Source organism: Bos mutus, chromosome 6, assembly GCF_027580195.1.
Source record: "Bos mutus isolate GX-2022 chromosome 6, NWIPB_WYAK_1.1, whole genome shotgun sequence".
Taxonomy (NCBI): Eukaryota; Metazoa; Chordata; class Mammalia; order Artiodactyla; family Bovidae; genus Bos; species Bos mutus.
Window position 1 is genome coordinate 59,980,534 of NC_091622.1, and position 26,484 is coordinate 60,007,017.

At 41.4% G+C, this 26,484-nt stretch overlaps 1 protein-coding gene across 12 annotated transcripts in view; it reads right to left on the bottom strand.

Annotated features, from left to right (window-relative positions):
• APBB2 (amyloid beta precursor protein binding family B member 2) overlaps positions 1-26,484 on the bottom strand; it is a 381,482-nt gene that overhangs the window by 280,583 nt on the left and 74,415 nt on the right. For 11 of the 12 annotated variants that reach the window (XM_070372316.1, XM_070372318.1, XM_070372315.1 and 8 more), the window contains one exon: positions 21,482-21,637. The gene's annotated coding sequence lies outside the window, so the exon portion shown is untranslated. Of the gene's footprint in view, positions 1-14,700; positions 14,857-21,481; positions 21,638-26,484 lie in introns of those variants that run through there. The other variant, XM_070372313.1, reaches the window with a different exon arrangement.

Consider the following 26,484-nt stretch of genomic DNA (forward strand, 5'->3'; position numbering starts at 1 on the left):
TGAAATTCAAATTGTTTTTATTTTGAATTACAGGAATTGTAGATGGCAAGGGAGAAAGCACCATAATCTTCTTAGTGATCCAAAGCCTACAAGTCCTAATATCTTAGTTGGAATTTTAGATTTAAAGAGACTTAGGAAGCATGACAAATAAAATGCAATATGTGGTCTTTAGCTTCTATTCTGGTTTTTAAAAATGTTTTTAATGCTAAAGACTTAGAAGACTAAGTCTTTGGGAAGTTTGACTATGGATTGATAATAAATGATATTTGGGTATTATTATTTATTTTGCTGGTCATCATAATAGTACTGCCTTTATGTAAGGTAGCGTCTGTATTTTTTGGAAATGCATGCTAAAGTATTTAGGGGTAAAATGCCATGAATTCTAAAATTTATTTTTAAGTGGTTCAGCAAAAAATAATATATGTAAATTTAGACACATGAAGTAAATAGGAAAAATGTTAATAATCACTGAAATTAGATAGGGGTTCAATGGGTGTTCATTGCAGTATTTTTTACACTGTTTTTCTATTTGAAAATTTTTAGAAGTTTAAATTTATATCAAAAACACATATGGCCCTAATAGTTTTATCTACCCTGTCTTGCCATATTAGACCACAGTCTTTTCTCCAGAAGACCTCTCTCACATCTTCCACCTCTGTAACTTTGCGTATTACATGCTCTCAATTTTCTCCCTCTAGTCACTTTGCCTCTGGGGAAGGCTAATTTATTCTTTCAGGTCAATCTCAAATGCTACCTCCTCTTTCCTAACCTCTGCCCAACTTGATGCATCTCCCCTTTTCTGACTGCCTATGACACTTTGTACCTCTCATCACACTTATCACATTCCATCCTGCAAGATAAACACTGACTCTGACCTTTACTGAGTGCTTCCCACACGTGAGGCTGTGGTCACATGACCTCACGTGCATTCTTTCCTCTCTTCGTTTCTTTCCTACCCCACTGAGGTAGGAATTGTCATTATTCTCTTTCCACAGGTGAGAAAAGAGATATGAGAGGCTGGGTGACTTATTCACAGGGTTAGTAAGCAGCAGTGCCAGGCTTCATTCAAACACAGCCCATTTGCATTCAAACTCTTAAGCATTCGTGTGCATGTCATCAGCAACGTGGCCTGATCCTTCCCTAATAACAATTTAAGGGCAGGTAGATCATATTATTTATTTATTCACTCAACCAATAATCATTGAAAAGCCACTATTATTCAGAGACATCTGGCCTATGCGATGGGGTAAAGTTGTGAACATCAACCTTTTAGCAATAAGCAAACTAAAATAGACTGGAATGGGTGAATTTAACTCAGATGACCATTATATCTACTACTGTGGGCAAGAATCCCTTAGAAGAAATGGAGTAGCCATCATAGTCAACAAAAGAGTCCAAAATGCAGTACTTGGATGCAATCTCAAAAACGACAGAATGATCTCTGTTCATTTCCAGGGCAAACCATTCAATATCACAGTAATCCAAGTCTATGCCCTGACCAGTAATGCTTAAGAAGCTGAAATTGAATGGTTCTATGAAGACGTACAAGACCTTCTAGAACACACACCCAAAAAAGATGTCCTTTTTAGGGGACTGCAATGCAAAAGCAGGAAGTCAAGAAACACCTGGAGAAACAGGCAAACTTGGCTTTGGAGTACAGAATGAAGCAGGACAAAGGCTAATAGAGTTTTGCCAAGAGAACAGACTGGTCATAGCAAACACCCTCTTCCAACAATACAAGAGAAGACTCTACACATGGACATCACCAGATGGTCAATACCAAAATCAGATTGATTATATTCTTTGCAGCAAAAGATGAGAAGCTCTATTCAGTCAGCAAAAACAAGACTGGGAGCTGACTGTGGCTCACATCACGAACTCCTTATTGCCAAATGTAGATTTCAATTGAAGACAGTAGGGAAAACCACTAGACCATTCAGATATGACCTAAATCAAATCTCTTATGATAATACAGTGGAAGTGACAAACAGATTCAAGGGGTTAGATCTGATAGACAGAGTGCCTGAGAACTATGGATGGAGGTTCGTGACACTGTACAGGAGGAAGTGATCAAGACCATCCCCAAGAAAAAGAAATGCAAAAAGGCAAAATGGTTGTCTGAGGAGGCCTTACAGATAGCTGTGAAAAGAAGAGAAGGGAAAGGCAAAGGAGAAAAGGAAAGATATATCCATTTGAATGCAGAGTCCCAAGGAATAGCGAGGAGAGATAAGAAAGCCTTCCTCAGCGATCAATGCAAACAAATAGAGGAAAACAATAGAATGGGAAAGACTAGAGATCTCTTCAAGAAAATTAGAGATACCAAGGGAATATTCCATGCAAAGATGGGCACAAAAAAGGACAGAAATGGTATGGACCTAACAGACGCAGAAGATATTACGAAGAGGTGGCAAGAATACACAGAAGAACTGTACAAAAAAGATCTTCACAACCCAGATAATCACGATGGTGTGATCACTGACCTAGAGCCAGACATCCTGGAATGTGAAGTCAAGTGGGCCTTAGGAAGCATCACTATGAACAAAGCCAGTGGAGGTGATGGAATTCCTGTTGAACTATTTCAAATCCTAAAAGATGATGTTATGAAAGTGCTGCACTCAATATGGGTGGTAAAGATACCATCACCAGGGACTTCCCTGGCTGGTTAAGACTCCGCCTTCCACTGCAGGGGGCGCAGGTTCCATCCCTGGTCAAGGAACTAAGATCCGATACACCATATGGTGCAGTCAAAAAAAGTGGCACCATTTTATAAATGAGGAAAATTGACGCTTACAGTTGAAGTGAGAATTCATTCAAAGACACCACTGCGTGACTTTGTTCCACTGGGATTCTCCATGGCCTGGCTCAAAGCCAACTGTACTACTGCTCTCTTCAGTCAGAAAGCCAGGGCCCCTTGCTGAACTTGTCCACAGTGCTGGCCTCATCTCTGGAGGCGCTCTTTCTGTGCAGGCCACGTCTGTTCATGCATCCAATCTCCTGAGGAGAATTACATAAACTGACTCAGGACTAGGGCCCTGCCTCACTCACCCATCACCTGCCCTGTGTTGACACAATGCCTCCCACTCTGGGTGCTCCCTAGGCCCAGTGGCCCGTGACCACATAAATGATCCTGAGTTGCAAAGCTTATCCATGAGCAAAAGCCATGGAACAAAAACATACCCTGTTCTGGTGCTTGAAAACTAAAAGTTCAAGACAACTGTTTTTCATTGACCTTAAATAAATTAAGTTTTACAACATGGCTGATAACCATAAATAGAAAAGAGAGGGTGTTGTTTTCCCCATGAGTCCTCAGCTAGGCCTCCAACTGGGGGCTATGAACATTCAGGGAATGTGCCACAGGTCTTGGTTTCCATCCAGATTCCAGAAAAAGAGCAGAGGAAAATGAGTTTTACCAGCAATATAGTTTGAGTTCCTCCTCCAGGAACCACCCTCTACAAAATAACACCTAAAACGGGCTTGTGCGCATTCTTCTTTCTATAGCTTTGTTGGCCAAATTGACCATTCTGTTATTAGAACCTTGGATCCTCTAAGTTGAATGAAAAGTCAAATATTTTTAAAATATTATATCATTAAAAAAAGACTCTTCTTTGCTCCCCTGGTACATAATATAAAGGTTCTGACTTTGCACAGAAAGGGACTGATTCAGAGTTAACTGTTCCTGCCTTGAAAGGAAACCAAAGGCTTCCAGTGCCCCAGGATATCACAGAAGTTGCTGAAAGAAGCAGTTTACTGAATAGTACTTCTGTGTCTTCAAAGTTTTAATATCTAACAGTGGAAAACTAAAACCATTTGGATCAAAGAGGCTAAAAAAAAAAAAAGTCAATGCTTCCTTTGTTTGTTTTTAACCAGAATAACCAAAACTGAATATAGTTCACCAAAGTATTAAATTTCTGTCTCACTGTAATTTTCCTTCTGTGTCCAACTATACAAGAGACTTTTAAAAAAACTAATAAAATGTTCAATCTTACCATCAATAATAATATGCTTTGAATTGTTCAGAAATGAAAGATAGGATTGTGGGTCTCTCCAAACCCTTTCTTGTGTGTCCAATGGCATATATTATAGGCTTGCTCTTCTGCATTCATGAGAAAAGTGACCAGGGAATACCAGAGGGAACTAAGGGAGGTGTGTGTGTGTGTGCATGCCAAGCACTGAGCCACAACATATCTGTGGGTGGAATTAGAGTAGAGGAAGGCAAGCAACAAAGCTGGCACTCTTAAAAAGTGTCATAGGTGTCTCCTAAGATCTAAAATTCGACTTGCCCCTCCACTTTTCCACTCTGTTCTTTGCTCCAGGAAGCTGACAACATGCTTCCTCAAAGCAATACTGATGAAAAAGAACAAAGCTGAAAGCATACTCCTCCCAGACTTTAGACTATATTACAGAGCTACAGTAATCAGAACAGCAGAGTACTGGCATAAAAACAGACACCAGGATAAATGAAACAGAATAGTGAGCCCAGAAATAAACCTCACCCCTGCAGCCCCTGTTCTACTCTCTGAGTCTAATTTTCTATTTTTGATTCCACATTTATGTGATCCCATAGAGTATTTGTCTTTCTTTGTCTGACTTATTTTACTTAGCATAATACCCTCAAGGTCCATCCAGATTGTCACAAATGGTAGGATTTCCGTCTTACTCGAGGCTGAATACTCCTCCACAGTGTGTATGTATATGTGTGTACGTGTATACGCATGTATACGTGTATATGTGTATATATGTGTAGTCCATGTAAAATATCTTCTCATCTTTAGCTATTCATCTGTTGATGTACATTTAGGTTATTCCATATCTTGGCTACTGTGAATAATACTGCAATGAACATGGGAATGTAGAAATCTCTTCAAGGCCCTGTTTCAATTTCCTTGGGATATATACCTAGAAGTGGGATTGCTGGATCATATGATAGTTCTAATTTTTTGAGGAAATGTCATACCGTTTTGTACAGTGGCTGTACCAATTTACATGCCAACCAACAGTGCTCGGGGTTTCCTTTGTTCCACATCCTCACCAGCACCTGCTGGTGCCTGTCTTTTTGATAACAGCCGTTCTTACAGATGTGAGGTGAGTATCTCACTGTGATTTTGGTTTGTATCCCCCTGGTCATTAGTGATGGTGATCACATTTTCATGTATGAGTTGGCCTTAGACCTTCACCACCTCTAGTTCAAAATTGGGAAAGGAGAATTTCAAGCCTGTATGTTGTCACTCTGCTTATTTAACTTATATGCAGAGTACATCATGTGAAATGCCAGGCTGGATGAAGCACATGCTGGAATCAAGATTGCTGGGAGAAATATCAATAACCTCAGATATGCAGATGACACCACCCTTATGGCAGAAAGTGAAGAACTAAAGAGCCTCTTGATGAAGGTGAAAGAGGAGCGTGAAAAAGATGGCTTAAAACTCAACATTCAAAAAATGAAGATCATAGCATCCAGTCCCATCACTTCATGGCAAATAGACCGGGAAACAATGGAAACAGTGAGAGACTTTATTTTGGGGGCTCTAAAATCATTGTGGATGGTGACTGCAGCCATGAAATTAAAAGATGCTTGCTCCTTGAAAGAAAAGCTACGACAAACCTAGACAATGTATTAAAAAGCAGAGACATTACTTTGCCAACTAAGGTGCATATGGTCACAACGATGGATTTTCCCAATAGGCATGTATGGATATGAGAGTTGGACCATAAAGAAAGCTGAGCGCTGAAAAATTGATACTTCTGAACTGTGGTGTTGGAGAAGACTCTTCAGAGTCCCTTGGACAGCAAGGAGATCCAACCAGTCTATCCTAAAGGACATCAGTCCTGAATATTCATTAGAAGGACTGATGCTGAGGCTGAAACTCCAATATTTTGGCCATCTGATGCAAAGAACTGACTCATTGGAAAAGACCCTGATGCTGGGCAAGATTGCAAGCAGGAAGAAAAGGGGACGACAGAGGATGAGATAGTTGATAGCATCAATGGACATGAGTTTGAGCAAGCTCTAGGAGATGGTGAAGGACAGGTAAGTCTGTTGTGCTGCAGTCCATGGGGTCACAAAGAGTCGGACATGACTGAGCAACTGAACAAAAACAAAAATAATACCTTATGCAGCCTTCTCTTGCCTCTAGCTCTCTCCTTTCCCTTAACTTTCCTACACCGTGCTTATTATCCTGATATACTATATATTTATCTATTTATGGCCATCTCCTCCCGTGAGAATGCATGCTCCCATGAGCGTTCAATCCCTGCGTCAGGAAGATCCCCTGGAGAAGGAAATGGCAACCTACTCCAGTATTCTTGCCTGGAGATTCTCATGGATGGAGGAGCCTGGTGAGCTACAGTCCATGGGGTTGCAAAGAGTCAGACACAAATGAGCAACTTCACTTTATGCCTACTGTTTGAAAAATGGGTAGTGCACAGTCTGCACTCACTAAATTTTTGTTGAATAAATATTTGGTTAGGGAAAAATAAAAAGAACTGCTGGTCTGCTTTCCTAATGACTGCAACTAAATTTCCAGTGACCAAGATCTTCAATGGCCATCTTTAGAGATGCTATGGAAGGAATTCTGTAAATTAAAAGATGAGTCTACATGAGGATTTTCTACACTGCACATCAAGCCAGCAGAGTACACAGTAAATAATAATAATTTTTTAAAAATGAATAAACCTAACTGTTTAAACCTGAGTGGCAAAGGTTTTATGTAAAGCACCAGAACAAGCAAGTTTCACTCTGCAAGCCACAGAACCCCAGTCACAATTACTCAACTCTGCTGCCGCAGGATGTTAAGAGCCAGAAACAATACATCAGTGAATAAGCACAGTTATGTGCCAATAAAACTTTATTGATAAACACTGAACTATGTATAACTTTCACATGTCACAAGATATTATTATTCTTTTAATTTTTTTCAAACACTTAAAAATGTGAAAACCATTCTAGAGTTGTAAACCATATAAAAACAGGCTGTGGACCAAGATTTGACCTCTGTGCTATAAGTTTCCCAATTTACATCCTTTCTAAGGGTGGTTTTTGTTTTGTTTTTTTCTACAAACGAAATACATTCTGCCCCATGAATCTCTTGGATATATAGTCTACAATTAATTAAGCATGGAATAACTGCTTTTGTTAAAGAGTAATAAGCTGGAGAAGCAGTTTATTTAGGTGAATAAACATTACTAATGCACCCTTTCGTGGCTGTCTTTCTACACAGATTTTGGTCATCTTCAAATGCTAGCTCTGTCACCATCTTTTCCCTTATCTAAGTATTTTCATTTTTCAGCCTGTTTAAGAAATTTCAATCTGCTCTTTCTTCCTTTACAGAGAGGGGAACTGTAACAAAATCTTAGGACAGAGGGGAGAGTGGCTTCCCAAGGATTTGAGGCAAGGTGGATTCCAGTACAATGTTTCCTGATTAAGTGTACAATGTGTTGCTCAAACTTTGCTTCCAAGTACTCTCAAACACCCTCTGTTGTGTGGGCCCTGGAATGAGAACTATTTAGACTGCAGGTGCTACTAGCACTCAGGGTCACCTGTCCCCATGAGCCATAAAAATTTACTGAAAATGCCAGGCTGGCACTAACATAGCCAAAACATGTTATTTCATAACTTAAAGCAGAAGATTTTCAATTCCTCTCATTTATAATGATAGCCTCATCTCTCTTACATAATAGAAATATATGAAAATGAGGAATTTGAAGAAGCACTCTTTATGGTATCTTTCAGAAATGCCGGCCAACACAGGGAAGAGGTGGATTAACATCGGACATGCCTACTGGACCATGGACACCCTATAGAGGATGGGAACGCTTCACAGTAGCCCTTCGGATGCTCTCAACCCAATCAAGAAAGAATTCAAGAGGAAAGTCCCCACCCCCTGTGTTCTCTGAGCACAGGAGACATGGAACAAAACTCAAATTTATTTTAACCTAATTGATCACATACTCCACTTGCCCTACTCATTGTGCAAGCAGATCTACTGGAATGTGAAGTGAAATTTTTTTCAGTTTTCTGCAATGCCTCTGGTGCTCTGCTTCTCAAATTTCCCAGTAAATCAAATTCAAATAATCAGGCCAAAGGAAGCCAATGGTTTTCCAACTCCTACTGTAAGCAACGCAGCCTACATACTGACTGTGAAAACCACAGATTAAATTAAGCTTCGCTTGAATTTCAAGATGCCAGAGACGATCTCCTGAGAAAGCGGACTTGGCTTGAAACCCCGGTGTCTCACACACAGGGTCCAATTCACAGCAAAGACGGCCGTCCACAAAGCCTCCCCGTCTTCCCAGACCTCTCCTCCATTCTGCAAAGCTTGGAATACACACATCAATGAAGATGAGACATCAAATCACGGAAAGTTGTAAGATAAGCGCCTCGGCCTCATCTCACACTCTTCATTGAGTTTCTGAGGGAAATGGCAACGCAGATGAGGCAGGCAGCTTCCAGCAAAAATAATCAGAAGTGAATAAATACACCAAGGAATCACCACTGTAGCTGCCTGGCAAATCCCATGGGCATTTAGATCGACACATTCTGTTGGGGAATAACCAGGGCCCCGGGGAATCACCCTCTTCCAGACACCCAGACTGTGATGCTGAAACCAGGTGATGGATGAAGTGATGGTGAGGACACTTCCCTAAACAAGCCTGGCTGCTGCCTGTATTAGTCTGCTGCTGCTGCTAAGTTGCTTCAGTCGTGTCCGACTCTGCGATCCCATAGACGGCAGCCCGCTAGGCTCCTCTGTCCCTGGGATTCTCCAGGCTAGGGCTGCCCTAACTAGCCACCACAGCTTACACGACTGAGATCTCCAAGTCCAAGATCAAGGTGTCACTATCCAGGTGTTGACAAGGCTGCTCTGTTCTAAGGCCGCTCTCCTCGGCTTAGACGCTGCCTTCCTGCTGTTTTCTGCCCTGGGCTTCTCACTACACGTGTCTGTGTCCAGATTTCCTTGTCTTGTAAGAACACCAGTCATAACAAATTAAAGTCTACCTCCATGACCTCATTTTAACTTAACTGCTTCTCCAAAGACCCTATCTCCAAACATACAATCACATTCCAAAGTACTGAGGATTAGGCCTTCAACATAGGAATCTTGGGGGGGACACAAGTCAGCCCTTGCCCTGCTGGAACCACTGCTATGGCAGGGCTCTGCTTCCATTCATTCTGACCAGTGCCAGAGGCTTGACAATAAACTGATAACTCAATTCTCGCTATTCTGAAAATTAACTAACTTTCTTTATAGTATATAATTTTCACTGCCTTTATTAAATACTTTGTCACATACCAAATACAATCACAAAAAAAGTCATTGGCAATGGGGCACACTAAGCCTCAGCTGCTTTTTTTTATTTTTATTTTTTCTTTAAAGCAATTTGCACTGCAACAAAGATCACCACAAGAAAACATGAGGACACTCAGTTGACATTTATCATAGTGGAAGGCAAGTGTGAAAAAATACATTCTCACTTATTTCATGTATACCTTTTCATGCAGACATTCGTATCTTTGCATGAAGGATTACTTACTGCTGTGTTCATCTGTGCTGCCAACTCTGGATATCAAATGGGTTTAAAAAAATAACACTAAGTGTTGTATACCTAAAGCTAATTTAATATTGTAAGACAACTTAGACTTCAATAAAACACACACGCACAGACACATACTGAAATCAAGACTTCTATTCAAATGAAGTGTGTGGCCAGGAATATCATCAGTGAAATGTAACATTTAAAAATCCTGTATCTAACTGATTACCAACTGAGCTACTTGGTAAAGAATCCACCTGCAATGCAGGAGACCCAGGTTTGATCCCTGGGTGGGAAAGATCCCCTGGAGAAGGAAATGAATGGAAACCCACTCCAGTCTTCTTGCCTGGAAAATCCCATGGACAGAAGAGCCTGTCCACCAAATTTGGTAAGCCATAAAATGATTACCAAAGCTCTTTTTAAAAGAAATACCAAAACCAGTATCATTTAAAGGTGTTTAATATCAATTTAAGCCTCAACAATTTCTGACCTTATAACTGTTTACCTCCTCCATATTTAACTATGTTATTTATCAATTCCATAAACATTTACTGAGACTGTACTATTTAGCAGGCACCATTCGAGGTGCTAGAGATAGGTCACTAAACCAGATCCCCGCCCTCGTGGAACTGAGTCTGATAAGATACACACATCACTTGCCCTACTGTTCTGCAAACACATTTTCCTTCCCAACTTCCCTGATTAGGACATGGGTATCTGCAGCCTCCTAACTCCCCAAATACAAAACCTTGGAGCTATCTTACATTTCTCATTCTCCATCACATCCCTCCTGGGGTCTCCAGGGGCCACTTCCAGCCTTTCTTAATACAGACAATATTACCACCTACAAGCCCTGGCCATCAGCCCTGTGCTCCTCGTCATTCACCAAATCCTGTTATTCCCACCGCTGGGATCCCTCCCCAGTCACTTCTAACCTCTCCACTCCATCACCACAATCCTGGTCATTCTTCTTCTCAATGTACATCACATCCTCTCTAGAAGATGAAACCTGTAAAGCAGGACAAGTGATCTGCTCCCCTTTTATCTGCACTGTTACTTGTGTTTGCACAGAACTTTGGATACACTGTATTAACTCAATATTTTGTATTCCTGGCCGTCTCCCCACTAGACCACGTGCTCTGAGGGCAGGGCTTCTTATTTTTTTTAATTCTCAGTGACAAACGTGAGAGGCCAGTAGACGTTGTGTGCCTCTTGAAAGCTGCTTATTCATCCGTGCAACAAGTGATTATCAAGCACCCACTCCCCTCCAAGCAACTATTCTAGATGATGGGGATATATAAGTGAATACAAACCCTCAAATCCCTGCCTTCTGCAATTTATATTTAAACAAATTCCTACCGTACAAATTTTTGTTAGAGTGAGATAGGAAGATAATCATTTAAAATGTAAGTAGCCAATGTGTTATAAAAGAATAAGCTCTATAGCAAAAAAATTAAGAAGGATAAGAGGGATTTGGGGAGGAGGGGCAGGAAAGTTTGCAATATTCAATACCATCAGGGTAGGCAGGTAGGTTTCACTGGACGGTAACATCTGAGCAAAGGTTTACATAAGAGAGAAAGTTCACCATGTGGGTGCCTGGGGGAAAGGATACAGGAAGAAGAAACAGCAAACGTGAAAGCCCTGAGGCAGACATGTGCTCAGTGTGTTGAAAGGCCAGTGTGGCTGGAGTGCACTTAGCCCAGGGGAGAACAGGAGGTGATGAGGTTCAAGAGGGAAGGAGGGGGCTTGTTACGGAGTCGGTCAGGTAACTGGAAGGACTTGTATCTTTTACTGTGAGGACAAAGAAATCATTGCAAGTTTTGAGCAGAAGGGTGTCCTAGAGTGACGTGAGTCTGAACAGAATCACTCTACCGAGAATGGAGAGAGACAGAAGTGAGGACAGAATCAAGGAAAGAAGTGAGGAGGCCCCTGGAAGAACTCAGGCAAAACAGAACGGCGGCTCGGGTCAAGGTAGCAATGCGGCTATGTTCTGATCGCTGAGTCAATAAGGTTTCTGACGGACTGGATGGACCTTGGAAAAGTGTCTCCATTTCTTCCTGAGAATAACAGTCAACTTCACTGAGAGGAACAAAGCCCCACGCGAGACCCTGCTCCTTACCCCTTGGCGGCTGTGAAAGTCAGGATTCGTTCTCCCATGCTCAGGTCCCGCCTCTCCCGTCATCCTTCAAGTGGCAGGGGGGACCGGAGCTCAGGATGCTGCCCCATCACAGCGTCACCTGCTCTCAGTGCATCCCCTTTGGGGCACAGACCTGCTCCAAGGCCCTCCACCGCCTCCTCCCATGCTCAGCCCCGTCTCAAGGCCTCAAACCTCTCTGTCAACCTGCCTCTGCCCTCCATCCCCCTCGCTGGCCCCCTGCAGTGCCCTGGGCCTCAGGCCCTTGCTGCCCCCTCAGGTTCACTGCAGGTCCCAGCTCCTCTAGGACTTCTCCCCAGGATGCTATGGCTCACGTTGGTTTCTACCTCCTCAGGGTTCCTGCGGTCTTCAGCACTTGTACCAACCATCCACATCACTCTGGCCCATCTACACTGTGTGCTCTGAGAAGGCAAGAGCCACGCCACAAGCTTCTCAGGCCCGCCCCTCCTCCCCCCATCACCTACCCTCCAGGAAGCAATCCTAACACTTGCTGACAAAGATCATCACAGGGGAAAATCCAAGAGGACAATGTTTGAATTATTTTAAGTGTACTGTTAACATCTGAAAAGTGCAAGGAGTCACATAAAAATCCAAATGTACGTCTTCTCTCAAAATATGAGAAGATCACTGGAAGACCAGGCAACACTGGCCCTTGTTCCTGAATAGCTGAGTGGTAACTGTGCCCCCTTTTTCCCCGCTTATGCTCCAGTTCACTTGCTTACTTTTCTGCCAGGTCCTGGTAGGCAGGTGAGTTTCCAATCCCCATACCAGGCACTGGTTACCCTGAATTTTTAAAATATCAAGTTCTTTTGGGAACTGAATATTAACTGAAGGTAGTATCGGTTTTTCTCACTCATACAGTGACAAACTTGTTTAGACTTTTCTATATTTAAAAAAAATTACATTAATTCTATACATACACCAATACATACACATATGTACTTTGTATTAACCTTCCAACAGATTACAATTTCTACACTCTGGTTCAAATACCTTCCACTATGGGGGGGGAGGGTATAATTCTTGTGGTAACTAAGTGTAAGAGGGTCAGATGTCAATACAGAAGCTATATATAAAGAAAGGAAGACAAGGCAAAAATAAGTAATACTGATGAGCTGTTTATCAAATCATTTTAGGGGAAAAAAGCTACTAAAATTATTGTGGAAACTAGAAAAATTTCCATGGTTTTATAGATTTTTAAAAATAAAAACGTCAAGGATAAGAGACTGAAATATGTACAGTTAAGGGATGTTACAATGGATTTGTTCTCCACACCACAACTGCCTACATGCTAAAGAAAAATTGTTATCTTTCTATTATTAAATTTCAGCATCTAAACTAAGACCACAGGAGGTAAAGTGAAAGTCACTTAGTCATGTCCAACTCTTTGTGACCCCATGCAATACACAGTCATGGGATTCTCCAGGCCAGAATACTAGAATGGGTAACCTTTCCCTTCTCCAGGGGATCTTCTGAACCCAGGGATCGAAGCCAGCTCTCCCGCATTGCAGGAGGATTCTTTACCAGCTGAGCCACAAGGGAAGCCTAAGAATACTGGAATGGGTAGCCTATCCCTTCTCCGGGGTAAGTCACACCATAAAGAAATGGATACAAAGGTTTCCAGAGCACCTTACCGACAGCAGAAGAGTCAGCAGTTACTGTTACTGGAAGAGTTTAGGGGAGTCACCTCCTTTGACCTATGACTCCTGTCTGGGGGATTTTAATTAAGAGGAAAGCAAGATCTAGACACAGAAGTCAGAAGTTACTTAAAAGGCACCCTGGCTTTATCTGTGCATCAGTCATTACTTCTAGTCCAAACAGGCAGGCCTTTCTTAGCAAACAGCTCTCCTGATTTAGCAATCAGATTTTGGAGACTTCCACGGCCACCTCCAGCCTTGTGGTCTGAAAAGCAAATACAATTCAGTCCAAAGCTCATATTTAAAGCAAACAAACTGAGCATAAGAGTACACTTTCAGACACACTTCAGCTCGATGGGATTCTTTGTCCTTCAAATCACATTTGGTAAATATCTTTCTCTTTTTTCATTCTCAGCTCAATGTTTTAACTAAAAAGCTTTCAAGGGAACATTTGCTGGCTTAGCATGTACTTTACCACTCTGCCCATAAAAGTTACCTATCTCCTCTACATGTAAAGAGGCAAGAAAAAGGGGGAAATTTACAGTGTTTTAAAAACATTCAGTAAGGTTTTATAAACTGTATTAAAAAATATAATGAATGGTTATGGTCATGATCATACACTGCCCAGCTAGCTCTTTATTCTTGTTTAAAAGGAAAGAAAATGAATAAGTGAAAATGGCTAGAAAACTCAAATAATACAGAAAAGAAAGAAAAGTTTTTCGGTATAATAACAGTACATATTTTTCCACGGAGAACAAGATATAAGTACCATTAAAACATTTATACAAAAGGAAATGGTATTCACATGATTTGGAAAAGATTTTTTTCATTTTATATAGATAAATGCACATATGTATATATACAAGTGTATGTGTGTGTATATATATAAATGATATAATTCCAAATTGGCACACAATAGAGCTCCTTCATTCTTTACAAATAAGCTATGAGAGTAAAACCTGTACAAATATCTTGGCACAGAGTTAACAAAACCTATTTATGAAATTGCTGGTGATTTTAAATTTTGAAATATGTTACCAAATTGCCCTCCAGTGGCATCTACTTTATAAGATAATCCAAACAGCAGTCCCTTTTCTGCATATAATGTAAGTATTACAACTGACCTGCTTTGCCTCAAACCACATCACAGAACTGCCAGACAATCAACCCATCACAGAACAAGTCACGCTCTTCCAGACAACACAGATTCTACAAACGAAACCAGCAGCATCATGGATCAAAGCTGGAGGCTGGCAATCACAGCTTCGCGAAGAGTGCAATGCAGCTGACCTTTTATTTTTTTCTCTATTCTTTGTCTAAGACACAACCGCAGGAACGGCTGGGTAGGGGCAGAGATATTACCATCTCCTGGGGGTTTACCTTAGTGTACACGGGATGCTATGGTGAAACACCACAGACCGGGTGGCTTACAGACAACAGGAACGTATTCTTTCTCACAGTTCTGGAGGCTGGATGTCCAGCTCGAGGTGCCAGCACAGCCACCGTCTGGTGAGGGCCCTCTTCCTGATTCACTGCTGGAGTTCCCACGGTATTCTCAAATGGTAGAAGGAGCCAGGACGTCTCTGGAGCCTCTTTTATATGGCAGTAATCAGGGCTCCAGCCTCATGACTTAAGCACCTCCCAAAGCCACCACCTCCTCATACCATCATCTTTGGAGGTTAGGATTTTACCATGTGAATTTGGGGAGGGGACACATTTATCTGGACTTCCCCGGTGACTCAGTAGTAAAAGAATCCGTCTGCAATGCTAGAGACTCAGGTTCAAGTGCTGGGTCTGAAAGATCCCCTGGAGTAGGATATGGCAACCCACGCCAGTATTCTTGCCAGGGTAATTCCATGGACAGAGGCGCCTTGCAGGCTAAAGTCCATGGAGACAGGAGCGGTACTCAACTATCCATACTAGCAGATGGAAACACTAGAAGTCTGAAACCATCATAAAGTTGAACACCTTGATACAGGGCCTCCATAAGACAGTGCCAAGAAGCTCGAAGCTCCCCAGACAAGAAGTGCAGAGTCAGGGTCAGGGATAGTTGGGGATAGTCAAGGGGTCCAGGATGACATTCTTCCTTCCTTCTAAGTAAGCTGCTTGGGAGTGTCTGATTCCCTCAGCAACCAGATACCTCCAGGTAGCTGACAGCAGGTTGACTGAGCATGTGGCTAGGCCACATATCTTGGCTGTAAAATCATGGACAGACCTCCAAACAGTTGTACATTTTTATTTCTGCCTCTGAGGGTCTGATTAGGTGTTTTCCTCAGGAAAAAAGCCTTGAAAAACCCCCATCCACTGACAACCTCCTACCTATTTATTTATCAAAAATAACAAAATGCCACTTCTCCAGATTAATCTACATCCATGTTAACCACTCTCTACTTGGAAATTCCAAAGCATCCTACTCATATAGTACTTTGGGCCTTTATTACCTTATTAGTTATAATAACGATGGAAGATATACAAAGAGAGATACAGAGTTTTGTACAGATCAACCACTTTGTAAGCTGTGCAAAGCTTTTTATTTATACAGGTATATCATGAAATTTGAGAAACAAGTTTAGATTCAAATTTAAATCAGTAGCTGGGAGACTTGGATAAAACCATTCGATCTCTCAGCTCCAGAGCATCTTCATCTGTAAAACAGGTAATACTGTCTCTGTCGTAGGATGCTTGTGAGGATTCTCCCCACTCCATCCAGTCCCACCAAGAGCCGAGAAAGTGCTTAAGTTCTCAGCACACTAGACAAGCTCAATAAAATGTTAGCTCGCCCACAAGGGCTTCTATTCTGGCTATCTCTCCCCTAGGATACTTCATTTTGTTCCCTCCAGCAACTATCAAAGTTGACTTTGTTAATACTGTTAACAAGTTCATTTGGAATTTAACTGAACTGCACTGAACCAAGTAAAATTAATTCAGCATCTCTTCGCACTCAAAAATGAATGCCTCCCTCAAGATCAGTGGTCATTTTTCATCCAACTTTAGAATCATCGAGGGCCTAAAGGCACGGTTGGCACTCCAGACTTTCTATTTCTGAGATTAGTCTCTGGTAAAGCCACTAATTGTCTCTTACCTGCCCAGGCATTGCCACTGTACTTGAACCGGACACCAGAAAAGAGTCACAGCACTCACAAACTATTTACAACCTAAAGTCATCAAGAGAACCACCCTTAAGAAACCAAGCATGGACTAGTTACAAAGACTCTGGATTCTGTCCTCAAAAGGCCTCAGCAGCATGAAGAATGTAAGAAAAACTGTTGCCTTTAATTCTTAAAAAGAACACACTAGCAAACTATATAGAGCATTTCCTAATGAAAGCTAGACTGATGTTGATATTCGTTTTCAAAATAAATTACTGGCTTGGACACTGTCTATGCAAAAACATCCAACAGACTTATTTTTGCTTATAAGTGAAGATCAATTCTTTTTGAACAGTAATAATCAATTCAGAAACTTGAGAATTTCTAAGCAGTTACCATATCATGTATATAGGTCATATTCGGACAGTGTCATCAGATTAAATGTTTCCTTCATTATAGATCATTACGGGACTGAGAAACCACTGCTTGTTCTTGTATCAGTAATTATACGAAAATAAACGACCACTGACTACATGTCACCGGAGTATGGTACCTTTAAAGGAAACTTAGTACCTTATTATAAAGACATGCAAAAAATAAAAAAATGCAACATTCCAAACTCTATTAACATGTACATTTACCATAAACATCCTCATTAAAGGTTTCACAGGAACGTGGTTTCTCCTAATGAAAGCCAGTTCCAGACATGCTCTTCATTCTTGCACCAGCCTCACCAAATGTAACCACACTGACCTGATTTTGGCTTTATCTGCAACCATATTATAATAAATAAGCAGGAACCTTCACAGATGTAATTGCACCACAACTCCAACTGCAGCAGCTCAGTCACTTCAACCCTCTAACTTCAGACTGCAGAAGGCTCCATTCAAACTAAAGCGCAGTTCAGAAGTTACCCTCACTCAGCCCTACTGTGTTTCAGTTCCCCAAGAAAAGCAAGACCAACAAGGCCACAGCCTCTTAGAATATTATACTACACTCCTCAGAGGGTCATTCATCATTCTGTGCATAGGTCACAAGGATTTTTTAAAAGGACACCAAAGAGAAAACACTGAAAGGAGTGACTCGGCTAAAAAATTCGTGATACCCATTTCCAGGTCCTAGAGAAATAAACAAAAGCTTACCTATTGTTTTTTCTCTTAAATGAAAATAAAAAGAGTAATTCCATGTTGCTCCGTGGATGTCCTCTTATGAAGTGAGCTTATCTACCAAAGGACTGCAAGGAAAGCAAAGGAGCCAGGTAACAAACACGTCAGCTCCACACAGGTGGAAATGAGAAGATTACAAAGAAAGAGCAGGAAGCAGATAAGCCATCCTGGAGAACTGAGCCCTCTGGAAAACGGGAGGCAGGGCTTGACCTACTAATGGAATTGCAGAAAACATGTTCTAAATCTAATCGTGATTTTAAAATCTGATAAAGTCCAATAACAGATGTCTGCTTTTAGCTATATGACAGGGAGGAGAAATGTCTCTGAATCTCACCAACACACAATTAATATTTTTTCACATTAAAAATAAAAGTCAAAATTGTAACTTTAATAGAAAACAAAATAAAATGGCCAACTAGAATCCAAACATCACAATAAAGCACTTTTTTCCTTTTCTGATCTTTATGCATTCACAATTTTTACAAAGTCATAACTAAAGAAGAGATAAAAATTTGCAGCCCTTATGTTTCTAATATAATTAATGTCTTCACAGCAAGCAGTCCATTGAGAACCATACCAACAAAAGGCAAAAACAGCACACTTAAGGACAAAAGTGTACCTAGCACTTTATATTACAAAAAAGGTCCAATTTGCATAAAACGTAAAACCATACTATAATCCCCAAACCCAAGACATTTTAATTGACAGTTTTCATTTAGTAAAATACTCGTTTTATAAAATTTATCTTTCTTTGTGTAAAGACTCAATTCGTATAATCATTAATGAAAACACTTTAAATTCTTGAAATAATATACCAAAAATATAAATCCTTCAATCAGTAATCATTGGTAATGATTAAGACAGATGTAATCTTACCTGGTTCCTGAGAAACCTGTATGCAGGCCATTAAGCAACAGTTAGAACCAGACATAGAACAATGGACTGGTTCAAAATTGGGAAAGGAGTACATCAAGGCTGTATATTGTCACCCTGCTTATTTAACTTATATGCAGGGTACATGTTGCCAAATGCCCGGCTGGATGATTCATAAGCTGAAATCAAGAATGCCAGGAGAAATATCAACAACCTTGGATATACAGATGATACCACTCTAAAGGCAGAAAATGAAGAGGAACTAAAGAGCCTCTTGAAGGTGAAAGAAGAGAGTGAAAAAGCTGAGTAAAAACTCAGCATTCAAAAAACTAAGATCATGGCATCTGGTCCCATCACTTCATGGTAAATAGATGGGGAAACAATGGAAATAGTGGCCGGTTTTATATTCTTCAGTTCCAAAATCATTGTGGATGGTGTTGACTGCAGCCACGAAGTTAAAAGACACTTGCTTAAAAGCTATGACAGACCTAAACAGCGTATTTAAAAGCAGAGACATTACTTTGCCGACAGAGGTTCATAGAGTCAAAGCTATGATTTTTCCAGTAGTCATGCACGGATGTGAGAGTCGGACCAAAAAAGAAGGCTGAGTGCCAAAGAATTGACGCTTTTGAATTGTGGTGTTGGAGAAGACTCTTCAGAGTCCCCTGGACAGCAAGGAGATCAAAACAGTCAGTCCTAAAAGAAAGCAACCCTGAATATTCATTAGAAGGACTGATGCAGAAGCTTCAATACTCTGGCTACCTGATGTGAAGAGCTGACTCATTGGAAAAGACCCTGATGCTGGGAAAGATTGAGGGCAAGAGGAGAAAGAAGTGGCAGAAGATGAGATGCCTGGATGGCATCACTGACTCAACCGACATGAGTTTGAGCAAACTCTGGGAGATAGTGAAGGACAAGGAAGCCTGGCGTGCTGCAGCCCATGGGGTCCTAAAGAGCTGGACGTGACCTAGAGACTGAATAACAACAGGGCAAAGAGTAGGGAAACTCCACTTTCTGCTCAGCTTTTCTGAAACCTATAACGGCTTCCTCCAAACAAAGACTATTAATTTTTTTAAAGTCAAATAAGGTCAATTATAAAAAACACAAAGTAATAATCATAAAGCCCAACCTTGAGAAGAGGAAACAAATCAGTAAAGTTCATGATGCATTTGGAATTCTGCTTACACCAGAAAGCCAACTCATGTTTTTGGTGAGAAAAGCAGCTGTTCCCCTCTGGTGTTCAACTCTGGACAACTTCTTGAAAACCTCTCATTTGGCTGCTCCCGAAACAATTGTTTACAGTAAATACCAAGATTCTACTACTGGTGAAACTCTGAAATTATCTTCCTTATCGGCAATTAACTATAGGCTCTGGAAAGCCTCCCTTTCTTTCAGACTCAAAAAAGCAAGTAATTGAATTAAATATAGTTCTAAATATGTGCCTGTTCCTCCTCTGTGAAATAACAGCTCTCTCTGCTAGTCTCTTCCCAAGCCAGCAGAATAATAATTCCGCATCTCTTTGACTCCCACAGAATTTTGCTGCCTCTGGTGACACACTTTCACTCTGTGGGTCAGCTAGCCTAACGCTGATCTGATCTGGCCTATCACTGCAAGCCCCTGAGGACAGGGGCTGAGCCACGGTCACTTCATGCGAAGACTTCACACTGAAAGGTATGGCCAATCAGGATGTTTTGGGATATAAGTGATCAACCCCTAATTCAAACTACCTAGCTAACCTTCTGGCAGAGGGAAACTGGAGTTGCTGGCTTTGGGGCCTGCTGGGTCTGGGGCCACCCATGGTGGGTGTAAGGTGGGTATCTGTGTGCGTGTGTCTCCCTAGCACCATTCCCCTTCTGCCATCAGCCTACTCGGATCTCCTGTATGTTGACTTCATCCTCAGAAAGCGTCTTCCTACATGGTATCAAAGAGGGTCACTAGCAGCTCCAGCTTAACAAACCCACAGACAGGAAAAAACTCTCTGCAACAGTTCCATAATTCCATACCTCCACAACGGATCCTTGTGACCCTGACTAGCCAAGCTGATGTCACATGCCCAAGACAGAGGCAATGGAGTCATCGCCTCCTCTGACTACATGGGCTGAGAACAAAGCAAGGGTGACTGATGGCTCAGGGGAAATCCGGATGATTTATTGAAAGGAGGAAAGAGATGCTGGGTGGGCAAAGCCAACAGACACTCCCTGCTTCACAGGCTCTGAAGACCGCTGACTCAGACCCTTCTGCTTATTACTTGTAATTCCCTTCTACTTATTAGGTGTAACCACTGAACACTGAATACAAAGTGTTTTCAGTGTCTGTCCCTGTATGACATTCTTTCTCAGAATGAATTCTTTCCCACCTTACTGCCACCTGTGAGGCGGGCTATGCAGTTTCCTTCCCCTGCTTCTCAGTGAGGCTATCTTGCATTTAGTTACATTCCTATTGTTTTCAGGACATTTCTTCTCCTTTGTCCTGGGTATCTCAACACCAAGTGCACACACTGTTGAAAACGAGTGTGTTGCTAGCTTTTGTTTGGAGAGAGATTTAAGAGTAGGTAAAAATTTGCCAAGCAAACCAAAGGAACACACACAGAAGTACCCCGCCTCCCTCAAAATGGGGCAGGTCTCCACAATCCACCCTTCCTAGTGTGGAAACACACATGAGGGAAAGTCTCTGAGAGTCTCAGGACAAGTCCAGGCTTTCTCCCCAAAATAAAGCCAAGATCAAGGAGTGATTACAGGTGACCTCTGGTCATGGTTTGTTGTACATTTGCTAACCTTAAGACCTTCCTCTCTTCTCTGAGAGAGAGAGGATGGGACAGAGGAGAGGGGAAAGGAAAAGAAAGAAAGGAGGATAACTATACACCATATACAGAAGTTTACCAGGCTATCTGCCATTTGTACAACGGCCAGGAATCCCTCAAATAACTGGGAATGATTATTTAGGGTTGTCTCAAAAACACTGCATGAAATAACAAAACCACCTTCCCCATGTGATCCAATCCACTTTACCCAGCCTCTCTGATCTTATACCAACCTGATCTTGCTTAAGTTATCGTCTGTCTCAGGCTTTCACAGGAGCTTTCTTTTATGGATTTTCCATCCAGCAAACGTTTCTGTTCCCCGGCTGGGCAGATCCAACCACAGCATGCTTGGCTACAGACGGCAGCAGCTCACCCACAGCAGCTCCAACCTGGAGGGGGCGAAGGCCGGAATCCATTAGAGGAATTCACAGTCACAAACACGCTCTCTCTCAGAACTGTATGTCTGGCAGGAGAACTCCCAGCATCGTCCAAACGTTTAAAATCATTAATGAACAGAGACAACAGTTTATAAGGTCTCCTAAAGATACCTTACAAGTTTGGGCTATTCTGAGGGGGAGGATTGAAGTGTTTAATTATTACTAAAAAGGTTTGGCCAAATGCTTATGCTCTGTTTGTGGAAAATTTAAAAGCCAGATGTTTTAATTAACCACAGAAAACACAAGCTACAACTAAAATTTCATGAACACACTGATCTGCCCTGTGGAAAACCACAGGAATGTTCTGGCAAGGCTCGGACTGAATTCTTGGGACACAGAGGGCTGGGATCATTCCCCTTAGGAACCCAAACAGAAAATTAACTTGCTCAATATGTTTTAAAAAAGAAAAATGAAACCCAGATTTAATCTCAGTCAAATACAAAAGCATTTCAGGACTTCAAAGGGCACCACCGAAAGACACACAAGGGAAAGGTCACAAAAAATTCCAGTGTGGTATAGGATTTAGAATGTATTTTCAATGCAAAGTGAATAGTGTAGCAGAAAAGTTCACAGGCTAAATAACCCAAAGGAGAAACTAATCATCTTTCATTTCCTAATAGAGGAAAATGATGTATGAAAACCAATATTCAAGTGAATCATAAATATTATCAAATGTATAATATGTTCAGGCAAAAGGAATCACTTAACTATCCTGCTTCAGGCCAAACCTGCACCCTGGCCCACACTACCTACTATGCTCCAGCTTGAAGAATCAAGGCATCCAGAAAAACTGCTAAAATAACTTAGGCTCACTGAATTCAGAAACAGAAAAATGAGGGAATCTTATAAAAGCAATTAGTGAACAATTAAGAACAGATTAAAAAGTCTTTCTTAGTGATAGTACTAGTTATGACAGCATCAATACACATCAAATATTGATTCAAGAGAGAACGAAACACATGTTATTTTCAGATACTAGGTCCACAATTCTATTTCTGTAAGTCACAGACCCTGACACAAGTGTGCCAAGCATAATATTACATTAATCTCCATCTTCATTTGAAACCTCTGTGGCAAAAATAATTTCAAAAGGAACACAGCAGGAAAAAAGCAAGATATCAAGGTATCTATCTGTGGTGTAATCCCAGTTTTGTTCTACAAATTGAGTGTATATAATCTAAAGATTTCAAAGCATGAACAATAATGGCTATTTCTGGATCATGGAATTAGACATATTTGTGTTTACATCTTAGTGTTTTTCCAAGTTTTATACAATTAATATGTATCATTTTTAGAATCAGAATGTTTTTAAATAAGGTTTTTCTTACTAAACAGTATGGGAACACAAATCAGAAATGGAATACCAATATATTAGCCTCATTTGTGGGCTTCCTTTTATCTGAAGAATAAGAGCTAAAATTAAAAAGACTTCATTTATCTGAACTCTGTAATTCTTCATTTAGAAGTTCAAAACCCAAGTGTCCAATAACACCCCCAGGGTTGAACAACTACTTTTCTAGGAACAAGAAATTTTTACTGATTTTGCAAACCTGTCACAAAGAAACAAGAACATAGTTATTCCTCTCCCTTAACTAATGCATCTAAATTTCTCTATCACTAGCCACGCTATACAACTGTCACTTATTAAAAATGTCCTGATGTCACTTAAGATTTCACAGGAGCAGAGCCCTTGGTAAACACTGCCACACGCCATTTCTGATATTTCCAGCATCTCAGAAAACACAAAACACAATGGTGGAATCTCAAGGGAATGGCAACCCACTCCAGTATTCTTGCCTGGGGAATTCCACGGTCAAAGGAGCCCGGTGGGCTATAGTCCGTAGGGTCACGAAGAGTCGGACACAACTGAGCAACTAGCACTTTCACTAACACTGGGGTACCTGGCGGTCCACCACTCTAAGAAGACAACGTCCTCAGTTTACAAATGAGGACACTGCGGCCCAGAGAGATCAAATGTCTCTTCCAAGGCCACACAGCTGGTGGGGCAGGGATAAGTCCAGATCACCAGCTCCACTGTGACCACCTGCTCTATCCACCACTACATCTCAGCACGTACTCCACCACAGGTTAAATTCATATTAGCAAAACGATTAGAACAAGACAAGAAATGTATTCTGTCAAAAATGAAATGCATGCAGGGAAAGAAAAGCAGAGACTCAAAGCTGGGCTAAACTAGATGAGGCTCTGCCCATAACCCGCTCTGCCGGAGAAACAATGGCTGCAGTGTGAGCAGGCAGCAGGTGCCTTGAACAGAAACCGCCTGTCATGCCAAAAGCTTTCTGGTCCTAGTACTTGTCCTGCTGATGACAGCACGGCTCCAGTGCTCGAAGCAGGACAAGAGGTTTTCAACAAGAGAAAACAACACTGGCACCTGTGAGCCACCTGTGGGTGAGACGAGGGACATGTGCTCACCCCACTGTTGGCGGTAAATAATCTACTAAATGATCAGACATCAAGTCTGAGCCTCCTCCTTCCAAAAGTTTCAGGGAAGAGATATGATTGATTTCAAAAATTAAGAAACAGAGTGGGATCATTTTGTGAAGTACAGAAACAGCAAATCTTTATGTTGTGTACCTGGAACTAACAGTGTTGTAGGTCCATTATGCTTTAATAAAACATTGCTTGAAAAGAAAGGAAGGAAGGAAAGGAAAGAAGAGAGTCACCGATAACTAAAATAAAATAATCCTAACGCTTCATCTCTTATGCCAGATACAAGCGTGGGGGTAAGCAGGACTTTTCCTCACTTCCTCTAAGTGAAGTATACGAACAATGCTCCTCTTCACTTCTTTCTCAGCATTCACCTATAGCGTCCACACCACGCCAGTCAGAAACCTAGGAGTCCCACAGATGTGAAAGCCCAATGAGTAAGGAAGAGGAGAAGACAATGGCAGTGATGAACTCAGAATCGCTCCCTGAACAGCCTTCACTGAGCTCCCTCCCGTCACCCCGTGCCTACTCTGCAGCCGGACCACAAAGGCAGGAACTGTGAAGCCGCTAAAAAAGCGCTGCATCCAAGGACGATGTGAGCCTGCTTTGTAAGCGGCCGGGGCCAACACAATGGCCCCGTCCCGCCTCATCTCAGGAGTCAGGCGCCCGAAAAAACGCATATTTTTTCCACCCCAAACTGCTCCTTCCCCACTATCTATTTCCATGGCTGGACCCTGGAGGAAAGACAATATTGACAGTTTATTCATCCCCTTCCGTGCCTCTGCTCTGATGCTAAAGGTTAATGTCCACAGAGGGCAAAAGGAATCAGATTCTTGTTGCTATTTCACAATGAAATCAAAGCTTGGTAGTGAGTGTTGTTCTAGGAACTCTTGGAAAGTCATTTGTAAGGTAATGACAGTAAGTTTAAATTTAGCAGTCTGGTAGAATGAACTCTGGCCTGCTAATCAAATTTGGCACAGTCTTGCTGAAATCACAAAATTATCTTTCTCAATGACAGACTAAACATAAATTAGATCAGATTCATTGATTTTGAAATCCTTTCTTACTGGGAACCCTGACTGTGTGCTACCTGGTTCTTTATCTTCACCCAGTGTCTTTGGCAAAATGTGCCCCTAGATACTGCCACTATCTGAGAATCTTAAATGTATGGTCAGCACTTTTCCCCCGTTTTAATATCACAGGGAAAGTTTGTCCTTCCTGAGCCTGATTCCAGAAGTATTAGCCAAGCCAATTCAATACTTCTGAAATTTCTCTCTCAAAATGATCAGGAGTACCAGGCAAGAATATGTCAGAGAACATTACTTTCGTGGTGTGGGAAATTTTATTTTAAAAACTTAGATTGAGAGTATTGATAACTTCACATCTTAAAATATTTGGGAGAGGAGAGTATAAGTCATTTGAAATAATGAGGGCTGTGTTTTAAGTTACACATCACCAGCAACTGAAATCTATAAGCGAAACTGGCACCCAATGAAGTCTGTGGAGACATGACAATTTTAAAAAGGTTTCATACAGTAATGTCCCCTGTCATGCTCTCAAGTAAAGAGGGTTGCAACATTTTGGAAGGGGAGGAATTGACGCTTTCTAATGTTCTAAAAACTGTTCTTCGGAAGTAAACTTGGTTCAAAATTGGAAAAAAAGTACAAACGATAAGGCTGTATATCATCACCCTACTTATTTAACTTATATGAAGAGTACATCATGCAAAATGCCGGGCTGGATGAATCACAAGTTGGAATCAAGACTGCCAGGAGAAATATCAACAGCATCAAATATGCAAATGAAACGACTCTAATGGCAGAAAGTGAAGAGGAACTAAAGAGCCTGTTGATGAGGGTGAAAGAGAAGAGTGAAGGAGACGGCTTGAAACTCAGTATTCAAAAAACTAAGATCACAGCATCCAGTCCCATCACCAGATGGCAAATAGATGGGGAAAAAATGGAAGCAATGGCAGATTTTATTTTCTTGGGTTCCAAAGTCACTGAGGACAATGACTGCAGCCGTGAAATTAAAAGACGCCTGCTCCTTGGAAGAAAAGCTATGACCAACCTAGACAATGTATTAAAAGGCAGGAACATCGCTTTAATGACAAAGGTCCGTCTAGTGAAAGCTTTGATGTTTCCAGTGGTCATCTATGGATGTGACAGTTGGACTATAAAGAAAGCTGAGCACTGAAGAATTGATGCTTTTGAACTGTGGTGTTGGAGAAGACTCTTGAGAGCCTCCTGGACTGCAAGGAGATCCAACCAGTCCATCCTAAAGGAAATCAGTCCTGAATATTCATTGGAAGGACTGATGCTGAAGCTCCAATACTCTGGCCACCTGATGCA